Source organism: Montipora capricornis, chromosome 14 (genome assembly GCF_036669925.1).
Source record: "Montipora capricornis isolate CH-2021 chromosome 14, ASM3666992v2, whole genome shotgun sequence".
Lineage (NCBI taxonomy): Eukaryota > Metazoa > Cnidaria > Anthozoa > Scleractinia > Acroporidae > Montipora > Montipora capricornis.
In genome coordinates this window covers 9,196,697-9,204,440 of record NC_090896.1, presented here as the reverse complement: position 1 = coordinate 9,204,440, position 7,744 = coordinate 9,196,697, and the positions used below count along the sequence as shown (strand labels likewise).

At 39.6% G+C, this 7,744-nt stretch overlaps 1 long non-coding RNA gene across 1 annotated transcript; it reads left to right on the top strand.

Moving 5' to 3' along the window:
• The first annotated feature begins 1,617 nt into the window (after positions 1–1,617).
• LOC138031228 (uncharacterized) lies at positions 1,618–7,294 on the top strand. Its single transcript, XR_011128219.1, has 3 exons — positions 1,618–1,692; positions 4,675–4,899; positions 7,121–7,294. It is a non-coding gene; the product is annotated as an uncharacterized lncRNA (long non-coding RNA).
• Positions 7,295–7,744: the final 450 nt, after the last annotated feature.

Genomic DNA, 7,744 nt, shown 5'->3' with positions numbered 1-7,744 from the left:
GCTTTGGTGGATTATTTTCATAAAAAAAAAAAAAACAAACAAACAATACAAGTTATTTACTCTTGCGACTGCATCATGCTTCAGTGAACTGAATATCCATTGTTTGTATATGTAATCAGAAACCCATAAGGGTTGAAACGTGTAACGGCCCCTTGTGTGCTGGGAAACAAACTTCTGAATATTCAATTTCCTAAGAACCATATTTGGAACAACTAGAGCGAGCTGTTTCCAAATATGGTACTTAGCACTGAAACATTCAACCAGTCAGTTCGCACCGAATATTCGAAAGCTGTGAACGCGCGTTACACGATTCAACTCTTATGGGTTTCTGATGTAATCGCATGCGCCCGAGGGCAATTGAGGTTTAATTTCATGTCTTTTCAAAGTTTTCACAAAATTGCCCGAGTTGCTAAGCGATGAGGACAATTTGGAAAACTTTGAAAAGATAAGTGAAATTAATCCTTAATTGCACGAGCGCACATTGGCATTACATGTTTATGACATACAAGGCAAAATTATTGAAGGAGACCCGTTCAATTCCTCGACAAATGACAATCAACTCAACACGCTTTCATTCGGTTAGAGTTCAATTCAATTAATCGTTGCTGACAACAGAAATAGCGCTCAAGATGTATTTTATATGTGGACAAAAAGCAGTTTATTGGAGTCAGAATCTGGAAGAAGATTCTCTTGTACATGTAACTTCGTTTGCTCTGAAAAAGCAGCTGTTAACTAATCAGGATCAAGTAATCATACCCTCCTGATTACCAAAATTGCCTTCGATATTAAGAAAAAATGCCGTCCGTCTCAGCCAATCAGCATTTAGTAATTTTGCCCCGTGTGTGGTAATAATTCAGACAACCCCCCAAAATGAACTGTATTATGGGATAGCGAATTATGGGATAAAGAATTCTTGGTTTGCATCCGCGCGATGAGGCAACCATGTTGGTTACAAAACAATAGAAAATGGCCCTACAAGGTTTGAATGATAATTGAGTTAAATTGCCAAAAGACAATTTACTGCATTGTTCTGAACACTAACATGGCGGCCGTGACGTCAGATGCAAAACTTCAATAAAGTTCTAAACATTGAAAGTTCATTTGCTTAATGAGCTATCTCTGAAAATTTGAACGCCATATACCAGATAATCTCTGATGGTGCTTTGAAAATTCGATATTTTCGAAGGATGTATGGATGTACGGAGCTTTTCCCCCCTAAGAATATATCAGTTTTTGATGGCTAACAACTGGCTCATTATCAAAGCCAAAAGGCTTAAAACTAGAAATTTGAGTAAGTTTAACAAGTTCTTGTACCTTTGAAGTCAATTTGTAAATGGCATGATACCTTCTGCGAGCAATCTCGCATGTTTATGAAACAAAATGCGAACAGTGTCATGAGCGAACATTCCCTAATATGGCTCATGGGAAGCTTGTTCGAGTTTTCCAACGGTCGAGCTAGTGTGGGCATGCGCCTATTCTTGAGATGGCGTAAGAAATTGCTTTGCATTAATAGTCCAAATAATGTCCATTCATGTAACATTTATATTTCCATCTGAGTTAATTAGCAACGTTATAAATTTTGGTCATCCTCTTCTAGTTTTAAATTGTATTTATTCTTAGGTTTCTTGCATGAACAATCCAGAAGCGACAGAGATAAGTTTGTCAAGATTTATTGGGAAAACATTCTCCCTGGTAAGAGAGTTTGCAATAAGTTACTAATGAAGAGAGCCTCTCTTTCTCCTTCCTCCACTCATCCATTTGTGTTTTGCTTCTCGATTGTCCAGGCTTTTTCTTTTTCCTTCCTTAGTGATTGCTGTGTATCCAGGTCGAACTTTCTCAAAACTTCCTCATACACAATCTCCGCCAACTTCTCTCATTCATGTCACTTCTGTAATCTCCTTACACATGCGCACTAACTTCCTCACCTCTTCATCAAATTGGTTGGGAGAACATTCTTCCTTGGCCATGAGGGCACTGGCCTCCCACCAATCTGGCCTGGTTTCGATTGCCAGACTCGGCGTCATTTGTGGGTTGAGTTTTGTTGGCTCTCTACTCTGCACCGTGAAGTTTTCTCCGGGTACTCCGGTTTTCTCCTGTCCTCAAAAACCAACGTTTGTCTTGTTTTGCATTAATTGTTAATTTCAAATACAAATTACAGTGTCTCCAATTAGTACTCCAGTGCTAGAAGACTAGAAACTTAAATTAAGTTCGTTTCCTTTACTTTTCCTTTCTTTCCTTTCACTTCTCTGGTAAGAGAGTTTAGGCGCTAACACAAAAAGCTGATTGGACGCAAAATATATACCTTCGGCCGTAAAAGAACGTCTAAACGTTAGTAGGCTTGCCAAACGTGTTGAGAAATGCGACAGAATTATCTATCAAAGGGTTAATAGAAGTGCTGGAAAAAGGGCCTCCCAGGGGTTTTGGGGAACAAGAGAACTAAGCTAATTTGAACTGGGGTACAGGGGAACAATGGCAAAACATCTTAGGAAACATAAACCATTTTAGGTATCAAAAGGCGGAGAACAAGTTTTTGAAGTAATTTCGGGAACAAGGGAGCACAAGCAAATCTTTTGAGGGAACTTGGACCTCCCTGGGAAGGCCTTAGAAATCCCAGGAAATCCATCATGGAAATGGGCCCACGTAAGGGTGGTAATTGAAACTTCGACCACATACATGGAAGTTTGTCCCTTTTCCAGGTCTTGTTGAAATTCGGTTGGTCAGGCAATGATTGGGCAATGTGGGTCACCAAGAGTCCATTACCCAAGAGTGAGAATCTGGTATCAAGTTTGCCCCCATCAGCCTCTGAAAAGTGTCCATTTTTAAACCAAGTTTTGCGGGCAAATAAACAATTGTTGGTTTTCACTCACGTGATCAACAGGCATGTTTTTCAACGAAAACAAATGGAAGTGTTTGCATAATAACAGAGTTCAATTCCCGGAGGATTTGGTCGAGGCACCAACATGGCCGCCTTTTCATTGTTTAGGGGCACCAACATGGTGGTCGTGACGTCATGTGAAAACCGAGAATAGACCAAGTATTTTACCCAATTCAAATCTCCTGGGGTTAAGATTATTGGTGTATTGTTTTTTGCATTATGATGTAGCATTCACTTTAAAGTGCTACTACGTCAAAAATTTTTGGTTTTCTTTTCGGATTTTTTCAACATCAATAGACCTTTTCGGCTTGTACATTTTGTTTTTCCAATACAGATCATGTGATAATTCTCAGGAGGTTTGGTCTTTTGTTTTGTTCATTAAAATGAGGGCATGCAAGCATGAATATGCCTGTATACACTCTTTTTAATGAACAAAACAAAGGACCAAGCCTCCTGAGTATTATCACATGATCTGTATTTGGAAAACAAAATGTACAAGCCGAAGAGGTCTATTAAGTCAACATGTTCACAATAATACAATGCATTTAAATTTGGAACGATAGAAGCGAGATAATTCGGGAAATAGCCAGCCAATAACCGCTAAAAATCTGTCCGCCATTACTCGAACGGCATTGGAGGAGACTGCGACTATTTTGTAAGCGGTCTTCACGCAAGACTTGGCTCGTGACGTCATACGCGCATCGCTTCGTGGCGTTTGACAAAGCGAAAAAGTCGATCAAGGAGTAATGAATATAATACCAGCAAAGAGCAACTCGGCGATCTCTCACATCTCATAGATGGCGTAGGAAATTAGCCGCCTTTATTTTGAGCGTTGCGCGTATGACGTCAGACCCTAGGCGATCCAGCTAGACCCAACCCTTTTCCTCGCTCACGGTCATTTGCTGTTCGAGTAACGGCGGACAGCGAAAACCGAAAAACTACGTTACAATAATCATACTTCCCGTGGAAATTTTGATAGAAAAATTGGCCTGATACCTATTATGTACGTCCATTTTCAAAATCTAAAGAAAAAAGGACTTGCAAAATTTTCATCGTAGTAGCACTTTAAATGATATGGAGATACCTGAACAAAACGTTTTATGCCCTAAGGGTTTGAATTGGGTACAACATTTGGTCTTACCCACATGACTTGGTTTAAAAATAAACACTTTTCTGACGCTGATGAGGACTGGTCCAATTTGGGTAAATCGTCCTCTTAGGTGGTGGACTGTTGAGGCTATGTATGTACACACCCAATTTGCACACCCAATTTTTACAGTCTAAGCATTTGATCCCTATTTCCAACAAGGTAAAGGTAAAAGTTAGCGAACGGCATTTTTAACAGCTGAAGCTGTTTCTCTTTACTTGAAGAGCAGCATTTGGGGGACACTTTGTGACGTTAATTGTCATGTATTCCGAGACACGGGTGATCTTGAAGTTGGGGAGAAGAGCAACTGGGGGCAGTTTTTGTTCGCTATTTTGGCCCTGACCATTCGCAAACAACACTCTTTTACCAATCAATAGTTTCGATTAATTTATTCAAAACTCAGTTGGAAACTGAGGACAAGAGATTGTGCATGGTCACAGACAAAAATTAACATGGAGTGTGTTTCAATGTTTTAGTACTGTTCTTGCTATTGAAGTTTCGAGAGTTTCAAAACCAGTCCATTCATATGAACTATATATGTTATGTTACCAAAGATACAAGGGACTTTGGTATTAGCGTTGCCTATCTGACGCGCTCAAAACGAGACCCTGAGGTCAAAGTGAACAGTAACCACTCTACGGCTATCTTTCAGGCCTTGCTGACCAATTTGACAAATATTCCTGGAGAACGATCGACCATTTGGGAGTGTCCTATGACCATCAGTCAGTCATGCACTACGATAGAAGAGCATTTACTATAAACGGAAGACCAACCATTGTAGCCCTCGAAAATGAAACCATGGAGCTCGGGAACACAAATGGGCGATTACTTAGTTACAGAGATGTTGTGAAACTCAATTCATTATACGACTGCAGAAGTAAGTTGTTTTATTTAACTCTGTTCATTTACCAAAACTGACGAAAATGAAAGTGGCCATAACATCAAATATTTTTCTTTGCTGAAATAAATCTATTAACCCAGTACAGAAAGATTCTCCCGTGTTCACTTTGGAATGAAGGGGGCATTTAGTTTAACAAAAACCAGAAGGCCGAGCTAGTGTGAGCATGCGCCTGTTACTGAGATGACGTAACAAACTGCTTTGCATTGCAACAGTGATTTAGGAAACACCTTGTGACGTCATCCCACGGATAGAGCCAGGCATGTCACCATCTTGGCCGTGGGAATAGAAGAAAAATGGCAGCCAGTTGACGTAAAATATATGTTTTACAATGACTGCAAAATTCTCGCGCGCTCATTGGCCTGGTTTTTATTGTCAATAAGCGGATAGACACGTGTATTTATAATTTATGCGATAATGACGCGATATTGCTCGCGTCAGATTGAAGTTTCTCGCATTTGTGTCTCGCCTTTTTCTCGTGTTTTGACTTAATTACGACCCCTCTGCCTTCTTGTTATTGTAAAAAGCAAATTGATGTCAGTTTTTCATATGTCTGTCCTGTTATTGACAATGAATTTCGTCATAAGTAGTCTGTAGTCTGCGGATCCACTCGGCTATCTCTTCGTGGATCCACAGCTACTTTGACAATATTATGACGAAATTCATGATCAATAACGTGACAGACGCATGAAAAACTGAAATCAATTTGTTAATTTCTCGGCGCTAAGAATTTGACTTTTTCTGGAATAATGAAGTTTGAGTGTCGGGACACTTAAATAACACGATTGAGCTCGCACGGTGAACGATACTTGCGGAAAAAGCGAAAAAAAGCCTTACTTTTTGCACAAAAAAAACTTCCAATTGATTAATGTGATGAGTGAGCACAACAGGATGTAAAGGGTTTTTCAGCATATCGTGGGATGGCCAGCGAGTAAAAGTGGTAAGGACCTTGTTAACGCAGTGTTAAAACTGGAGTAGGGGGTGTACTCAGCACAAGAAGTTCAATACCTGCAATAAAATCTATGGCGAACGGTAAATTCCTCAATTTTTAGTGAGCGGAAATTAAATCTAATACAGCCCACCGCTAAGACATCGATTCCGAGAAGAAACTTTTGTGTAGCTTGAAAAGAAGTTCTTTTTCAAAAAAGGAAATAAACAGAGTAATGCGCACCTCGGTGGAATTTGATTGTCTGGCGGAAAAGTAGTCCTGAGAAGGACTGTTGACAGTGAGTGACGTCTCGACAACCTGAGGGGAACTCATCTTCAGAGTTAAGAGAGGCCTGGAAATTCAAACTAATGTAGTGGTGCTCTGGTCTGTGTTGTGATTGGTATTGGGAAAAGTAAGGTGATTGGTTGTGAGGATTGGTGCATTACGATTCCGTTTGTAAGTGAAGGTCGCAGTAGATTTGTAAGCTGAGAGGAAAAAGTTGTGTGTTATTTTCTGTTATGTAATCGTTTGTAATGCGCAGGTAAAGGTTAGCAACGGTTTAATGTAGTTTGTTTTCGCATGCGCGGATTAGTATGGTTAATCAAATGGTGACGAGTGAGTTTGGTAATAATTTCACTCACGCTTTGTCCAAAATCAATTAATTTTCCGATCCTTTAGGCTTGGGAAGTTATTTGATTTTATTTTGGACAAAACGAAAGTCAACTTGTTCCCTAATTTCACGAGTATACCATTTGATTAGCTATTAATATCATGGGTAACAAATTACGTTCATAAGACGCCATTTTGGCACTGTACGTAAAGTTACCATGGCAACATTGTAATTTCACATGTGAAATTATAAATTAACGCTTAAATTTCGCCCCAAAATTAAGTAAAAATTTGTCACTGATGCTATTAAATTAATGTCTAATCCGGGGATTAAACGTTTACATGCGGTTAATTCGTGAAGTTTTATCTTCCCGAGCTATGATATTTGTTGACAGAGTTTTAAAGATTTTTTCTGTAGTCTCTAATAGAAAAACAACGCCGAACGTAACGTCGAACGTGGCTTTAGAATAGGCCATTTCCGAGTTCATATCCGCCTCCTCTTCAAAGCGAGTCTAAGTGCAAAGTTTTTGTAATGGTATTTAGTTCTACTTTACATATGAATGAAAACTAATTTTCATAACAAAAACTTCGCACTTAGACTCGCTTTTAAGAGGAGGCAGACAGGAACTCGGAAATGGCCTATTCTAATTTTACTTTCTTCAGAAACGAGCCTGGGATGGACCGCGTGGTCTAGATGGACACCGTGCGATGATAAGTGTTATCGACAACGCGAACGTTACTGCTATCATTCAGGCAATTTACAGTCATGCGGTGGAAATGTAAACGTTTATGGCGTCGAATATGATCGTATAAAGTGTCCGTCATCTATATGCCCAGGTAAGTTGTTCACATTATTTAACTCCACGTGTTGTTTGAAGCGATGCCATTTCCCCTTGAGATTGCTGCTATCCTATTGCATAATGTACGTATTCAATGCCACTCAGGGCGATTTCATGGGGTATCAGTTTCCTTTAACTTCTGACACTATGCAGTAGTTCTGCACGTTATCAATAAAGCTACAGCCTTAGAGCTGGGGTTAAACGCTGCTTTATTGTGAAACTGATTAGGGCCAAAAAGTGACAGGTACTGGAAAAGCCTCTTGGTATCAATAGCAATGAAAACGCAAACACCGGATGTAACTTACGATGTTACTTTTGTAGCTAGGATCATTGCAACTTTGACCAAAGGGAATTCCGATTTTCCCAATCTACAACCGCACCATAATTGCTAATCCCTTTGTACAAGTCCATTTGTTATTAAGACGTTTAAATGTTAAGAAATCTCACA